Source organism: Oratosquilla oratoria, chromosome 31, assembly GCF_046742065.1.
Source record: "Oratosquilla oratoria isolate Oo_2021 chromosome 31, ASM4674206v1, whole genome shotgun sequence".
Classification (NCBI taxonomy): Eukaryota; Metazoa; Arthropoda; class Malacostraca; order Stomatopoda; family Squillidae; genus Oratosquilla; species Oratosquilla oratoria.
The window spans coordinates 46,541,932-46,549,431 of NC_134807.1; positions in this window are offsets into that span (position 1 = coordinate 46,541,932).

Here is a 7,500-nt window from a genome sequence, read left to right on the forward strand (position 1 = left end):
TCGTGTCAGCCTCAGGTCAACTAGGGTTGGGGCAGTGATGTTTTTTATTTTCTCATGTTCCCTTTCTTTTGTAAGAGGTTGCTACTTAAGATAGCCTCCTCCCTGCCACTTTGTACTACTGAAGAGGATTGCAGGTAGCAATCGAAATATATAGTTCCGCTTACGCAACTTTTTCTTTCGTCCGACTGTGGTGTTAGTTGTGATTTATAAATGTGTTACTACATTTCTCACCTGTGATTGACCCACCACGATGGAGCTTCTTTCTTCTATCAACAACATTTTTCATCACTACCCCGACCTCAAACATCCCTACAGACGTTTCGAATCTTCCTTGATCGCAAGCAAGAAAAGGAAGAACCAGAAAACTTTTCTGTCCAATTGTTTGGCGGAACAGGTTTGCCCCCGGACGTTTGGTTTCCACAAACACAAGCAATTGGGTTACAGTTTTCCCACTTACATCAGAGCCTTTTTATCGGATCGGATTCAATTGGCGTCATTAGACCTTGACAACGCTTTTCTTCACCTTCGGTCCACCACCAGAGAACTTCTTTTCCATTGCCGGGATGAACACGTCTTCAAGTCACTTCTACACAGAGCCCAACAACAAGCCAGTGTCGTAAGTGACAAACACATTGTGATCCTCAATAAGAAACTTTTTAGGTTATGTAATAACAGCATTTGGACTAAGTTTGCTTCTTCTGATAATGTCGTCAATCTTTCTAGCACAGTACTTTCAAAATCACAATTAGAAGTGTTAGGTCTTGGTTTGAACTTTGCGTTAAAACCGGGAAAACACAATGCTATGGACTTCCTGGTAGGTTTTGATAAGTTCTTGTCCCATAATAATTATGATAAAGACTAATTATGTCTCAAAGGCGTGCTCTTGAACAGCATTTCAGATTGTTTCAAGGACAACAATGGTCTACCCAAACGTTACCAAATGGGTATAGAAGAATTAAAAAAACTAAGTAACATAATTATCACCAAGGCAGATAAAGGGGGTAAAGTAGTTGTTTTAGACCTAGACTCGTATGTTGAAAAAGCTATGGAGCTTCTTAATGATCAAAATACATACGAGAAACTCACCAAAAACCCCTTAAAAGACATGGCTGCCTCTTTTAATAAGCAAGTTCGTAAGATCACCACTAGTGAACAAGTGTCCAAACTTAAAGTTTTTACTCCCAAGCTCCCTTATTTTTATGGCCTCCCCAAGTTACATAAAGAGGGTACCCCATTAAGGCCCATTATTTCCAACAGGGGTTCTTGTTCCAGCAAACTCTCTAAATGGCTTGCGGGTTTATTATCACCATTTGTGGGCAAATTTTCCAATTCCCATTTGAAACACTCAGAAGATTTCATCCAGAAAATAAAGGAGATTAACATAGTAGGCCGTCGCTTATTAAGTCTTGATATTATCTCATTATTTACGAACATTTGTGTTGATGATGTTTTGTCCTTTCTAGAAACTAAGCTACAACCATTCCAAGACAAATTCCCCCTTCCGGTTTCCAAAATCATTGCTCTTGTACGCACCTGCGTGTCATCTAATGTCTTTTCCTTTCAAAATCGGTTTTTCAGGCAAAAGTTTGGTTGTAGCATGGGTTCGAATCTTTCTCCTGTTCTGGCTAATCTTTACATGGAATACTTTGAGAGTGTTCTTCTTCCAACAATTAAACCCCCAGGTATGATTTGGTTAAGATACGTTGATGATATTTTCACTCTTTGGGATGAGAGTTGGGGTCCCTTTGATATTTTTCTAGATAAACTTAATAATTTAACAACCAACATCAAGTTCAAAGTGGAATGGGAAAAAGATGACAAAATCCCCTTTTTAGACATCTTAATTATGAAGAATGGGAATAAGCTTGCCTTTACTGTTTTTAGAAAGAACACTCATTCAGGTAGTTACCTCCATTTCTTCAGTCATCACCCAGATCACATTAAAAGGAGTGTAGCTTCGGGACTTTTTCTCCGAGCCTTTAGGATTTGTAGCCCCCAATTTTTAGAACACGAATTAACTTCCATCAAGTCCCAATTAACAAAATTAGCCTACCCTCATTGGTTTCTGGATAAAGCCCTTAGTCAAGCCAGAGCAAGTTTTTTCAAACACCCTTCCACTAAGTTAAAGAGAGACAAAATCCCCTAGTCATCCCCTTCTCAGAGTCCATCAGTCAATTGTCCAAGTTTCTTCCCAAAGAGAAAGTAAATTTAATTCATAACTACCCCAATACTATTAATAAAAAAGTTGTTAATGTTCACCAGAGGTTGAAGGAAGAACATATCCCAGGTGTTTACTCCCTTCCATGTAAAGATTGTAACCTTTCATACATTGGCCAGACGGGAAGAGACCTACCGACAAGATTAAATGAACACAAAAGGTCGATTAGATATGGCCAAATAAATTCAGCAGTGTTTCAACACGTTAATAAATTTAATCACCGGATGGACTGGGAGAAATCTGATCTCATTTATAAATCAGGGTGTGGGTTCAGAAGGAAAATGGTGGAATCAACATTAATTGATTATCTGCCCACGATGAATATTTCCAAGGGTCAATGGACCCCAGACATCATTTCAGGACTATTCATCACCAAAAATATTGTCAACAAGCTTCCTCCCCCTCCCCCTGACCCGACCTCGTGTCAGCCTCAGGTCAACTTGGGTTGGGGCAGTGATGTTTTTTATTTTCTCATGTTCCCTTTCTTTTGTAAGAGGTTGCTACTTAAGATAGCCTCCTCCCTGCCACTTTGTACTACTGAAGAGGATTGCAGGTAGCAATCGAAATATATAGTTCCGCTTACGCAACTTTTTCTTTCGTCCGACTGTGGTGTTAGTTGTGATTTATAAATGTGTTACTACATTTCTCACCTGTGATATATACATATATATATATATGTATATATACATATATATATATATATATATATATATATATATATATATATATATACATAAACATATATGTATACATATGTGGTTAGAGCTCTGGCCTGCCACTACGGAGGTCCGGGTTCGATCCTTGCCCGGGGCTGAAATAATATCAGTATCGCAGCGCTGAGGGGTGTTACTCCAACTCTCGTGGGTGGGGAGTTGGGTGTGTGTGTGTGTGCAAGGTCATAGCATTACCCATAGATCGGACCTACGAGCTCTGAGCTCTCTTCCAGGAGGGAAATAGCTGTCGATCACGAGTCCAACACGTGATCCAAAGACCAAGTGAATACATATGTATATATATATAAATATACATATATATATACATATATATATATATGATGAATAAATAAGTAGATAAATGAATAATAAATGAATAAAAATAATGGTAATAAACACAAAAATTAAAATAGAAAGAAAAATAATCAATAAAATAAATAAAATGAATGAGGAATAAATTAATGAAAATCAAAAGAAAAAGGTAAACATCATAAAAACAAAACTCAAGCACCAATATCCTGTCCAGCAAAATAAATTCACCCCTGACCTAAATTTCCTTAGAGGAATCTACATTTCATATTGTCATAAAAAATCAAACTGTGTTATATCGCTCGTTATTCGTCTATGTCTGTCTTTGTGATAATAAATCCGTGCTCATTCCAACACGCCAATATCTTCTTGAAATTTAGAGACCATGGAGAACTAATTGTGAACAGATTAGACCAAAATAAACCAAGTGATATTATAATTAATTTTTGAAATACAGAAATAAACATACTATCCGTCTTGGAAACTTGTTTGTTTTCTCTAAGACTGAAATGCAATGTTGGTCTACATTGTTGCTAATAGTGGACTAGACTAATATATTTTTTACATTTTACATATAACATGTAGTCATATTTGCCACCAGCCAGTTTTAACTCATTATATATATTTGATCACAGTGCCCATTTTTATTTTCCACGTGGCTGCGACCTTGCAAGAAAATATTATTATTATTATGATTATTTTACCTTGATCAAGTGCAATCACTACTCTTTACTGACATTTCGTCGATAAAATTTGTTCTAAGTGTCCACAATGCATCACTCTCTGCAAAGAGCATAATTAGTGACCTCAGGATATCACTAATCACGAAGAACATAAGGAGCAATTTGAGTCAATCCTTCATCACAAACAACATAATCGGGTCCCCTTAACTCCCTCCGCCCCCTCCCTCCACCCACTCCCTCCTACCCCCAACCGACCACAGACAAGCTCTTCCATGAGCGACAGCACCGAATTCCACCACTGCAACGTTCATATTCAATTTCAATCACAAACTGATTATGAAACCAGTTTATTAAAAAACGACAACTGATCTATAACATGTTTGGCTGAAAAATATAATAAAACAAAATAAAACAAAACAAGACAAAATAGAATAGAATGAAAGGAAATGAATAGAGCTTCAAAGGATCAATCCTCTGAAGAAGCTCTAAGCGAAACCGGTCAGGAATAAACTCGGCCCTAGACCCGTGTCTTATTCTTCCACCTTCCTCAAACTTGTCATAATTTCTCAACAAGAATAGAAATTTGAATAAATCTCTTTTTTTAATTGCAAATAAAGGGAGTAACCTGCTCATAAAGGAATACCAAAATGCTATTTATTCGTTCTAAAACCTTCTTTAAACTTCTCTACCATTCCTATGACTCCACTTCATTTCAGATAGGCAGTCCTGGGGTTGGGGTAGTAAGGCTATTCCTCACGTATTCCCTGAATGTTGTCGGAGAAGAGATATAAGAACATAAGAATGTAGAATATATGAGACCATAAGGCCTACACTAGGTAGTTCCATGTCCCTTACTACCTGTCATCCCTATCCATAGAGTTATCTAATCTTTTCCTAAAACAATCAATTGTTTCAGCGCTTATTACATGGTTACTAAGTCTATTCCATTCGTTAACTACTTTGTTGGTAAACCAGTTTTCGTCTATTTCCTTTTTAAACCAGAAGACACTAAAGACTGTCAAGGACACCTTTCTAAATCTAATTGACTCAAAAGAAAGGCTTTCATGTCCATCCTCCTCGCTGAGCCCGATGAAAGTCAACTGTTATAAAAGACCTCTAAAACTGGAAACTGGAAGAGCAGAGGTACAACTAACTCAAGACTGAAACAAAGTAACACTCCGTCCAGCATCTGCTCTTCCAATGAAGATTTATTTGAAGTTAGTCTAAACAGAATATATATAGACTATATTAACGGATTTAAGTGACTGGCCAAAGTAGTTTTAACTTTTTGTTCTTGGGTGAACGTATACATCATTGATATCTACGGTTGATGAAATTGAACTGTTAATTATTTCTGACAGAACGTCTACGAGTTTCAGTGTTTGAAGAGAGGCACTTGCCGTACTGCAACAACTAATTAATAGCTATCAAGATAATAGTTGATATACATCGAATCACTCAAGCAGTTACGTAAACTCATAAAATATAAGATAACGCACAACTGCAGCGCGAGATTTTTCATAAGAACAGAAACGCTGGTAAACTACAGTCCAACAAAACTGCTCCAACAATGTAATAGAAAAGAGTTTGTACATATAAGACATAACCCGATGCTAGTTCTTGTGCCCGCGTTCCATGTCTTTGGACCTATTCTTGCAACCATCACCACCACATTCTCCACCACCACATTCACCACCCCCACCTCCTCCATTCCTGATCCCCACCCCACCTCTAATTCCACCCCATCTCCACCTCCACTCTCAACACCAACAAAACCAGCCCCGCCACCACCGCCACCTCGCTACTTCCACTGGTGGAGGAAGGAAAGCGCGCCTCCGCCCGGTCGTTTCCCACCAAAGGTATTCTTCCCGAGGCTGTTCGTTCTGTTCCGGCGACCTCCTCCTCTTCCTCCTCCTCCTGCTGTGCGAGCGGGTTAATCGCGGCGCGACCCGAGGTCAAGGGAAAGGCCGCGGGAGAGTCGCCCTCGCTCCCCTCCACCCGCAACGACTCGCTCAGGCCGAAAGTCATCTGCCACACCCCGCTGGTACTTGGTTTGGCGGGGTAAATAACGAGAGGATCGACCTGGTGGGATGACTGGAAGGTGGGGAGGGGTGGGTTGCGAGGCGGGGGAGGGGGGCGAAAGGTGATGTTGAAGGGTTCGGGGTTCAGACTGTTTAGGCTCAGTAAGTTTACTCTTGTACCGTTCTGCTACTTGTTGACGACCTCGCCGTGCGTAGGCAACCCCAAGTCCGGACGAAGGAATGAAGATGGGAGGCGTCGGGGTGGGCTGGTGATCTTTTTCCCCAGAGCGAAGGAGTCAATGAGGCTGCAGGTGCACCGAGGTAGGAGGAGAAAGAGTGGGAAGAGGAGGAGGAGGAGAAGGAGGAGGAGGAGGAGAAGGGGAAGGAGGAGGAGGAGGAGGAGGAGGAGGAGGACGAGGAGGAGTTAGAGAAGGAGATGGAAAAGGAGGAAAATAAGGTGTAAGATAAAGTGAAGAAAAAAGAGGAACAGGAAGAAGATGACTATATGGAAGAAGACAAAGAGGAAGAGGACAAAGATCAAGAGAACAAAGAGGAAGAGAACAAAGATGGAGAGGGTAAAGAGGAAGAGGAGATGAAGTAGACAAAGAGGAAAAGAACAAAAATGAAGAGGTCAAAGAGGAGGAAGAGGACAAAAATGAAGAGGAGAATGTGGAGGAGGACAAAGAGGAGGAAGAAGACAAAGAGGAAGAACATAAAGGGAAGGAGAAAAAGGAAAAGGTTAAGGAAAATAAAAATTAAGAGGAAGAGGGAAAAGATAAGGAAGAGGAGTAGGAGGAAGAAGTGGAAGAAGAAGAGGAGGAAGAAGCAGAGGAAGATAAGGAAAAGGATGGAGAGAAAGAAAATAAGGAAAGAAAAAATCAGGAAGAAGAAAAGAAGGGGACAGAGGATAAGGAAATTGAAAAGAAAGAAGAAGAAAAACCAGAGAAAGAAAGAAAAAAGAGAAAAGGGAGGAGGAGGAGGAGGAGGAAGGTAAAAAGTATTAGGAGTTAGAGAAGGAAGAAGAGGAATAGGAAAAACATGAAAAGGTGTGTGTGTGGACGTGCGTGTACGTGTGTGCGTGTATGTGCGTGTGTGTGTATGTGTGTGTGTGTGTGTGTGTGTGTGTGTGTGTGTGTGTGTGTGTGTGTGTGTGTGTGTGTGTGTGTGTGTGTGTGTGTGTGTGTGTGTGTGTGTGTGTGTTTGTGTACGGGTGGGTGTATTTGTGTACGGGTGTGTGTGTGTGTGTGTGAGCGGATGTGTGTGCGCGCGCGCATGTGTGCGTGTGTGTGTGTGCACGTGTGCGTGCGTGCGATTCACCTTGGTCTTTGGATCACATGTTGGACTCGTGATCGACAGTTATTTCCCTCCCGGAAGAGAGCTCAGAGCTCGTATGACCGATCTATGGGTAATGCTTTGACCTTACACGCACACACACACCCAACTCCCCGCCCACAAGAGTTGGAGTAGCGACTCGAAGGGCAGCGATACTGAACTTGTTTTCAGTAGTGACAGTCTGGGACTCTACCAACCCCGCCACCGAGTCGTGTGTGTATTCA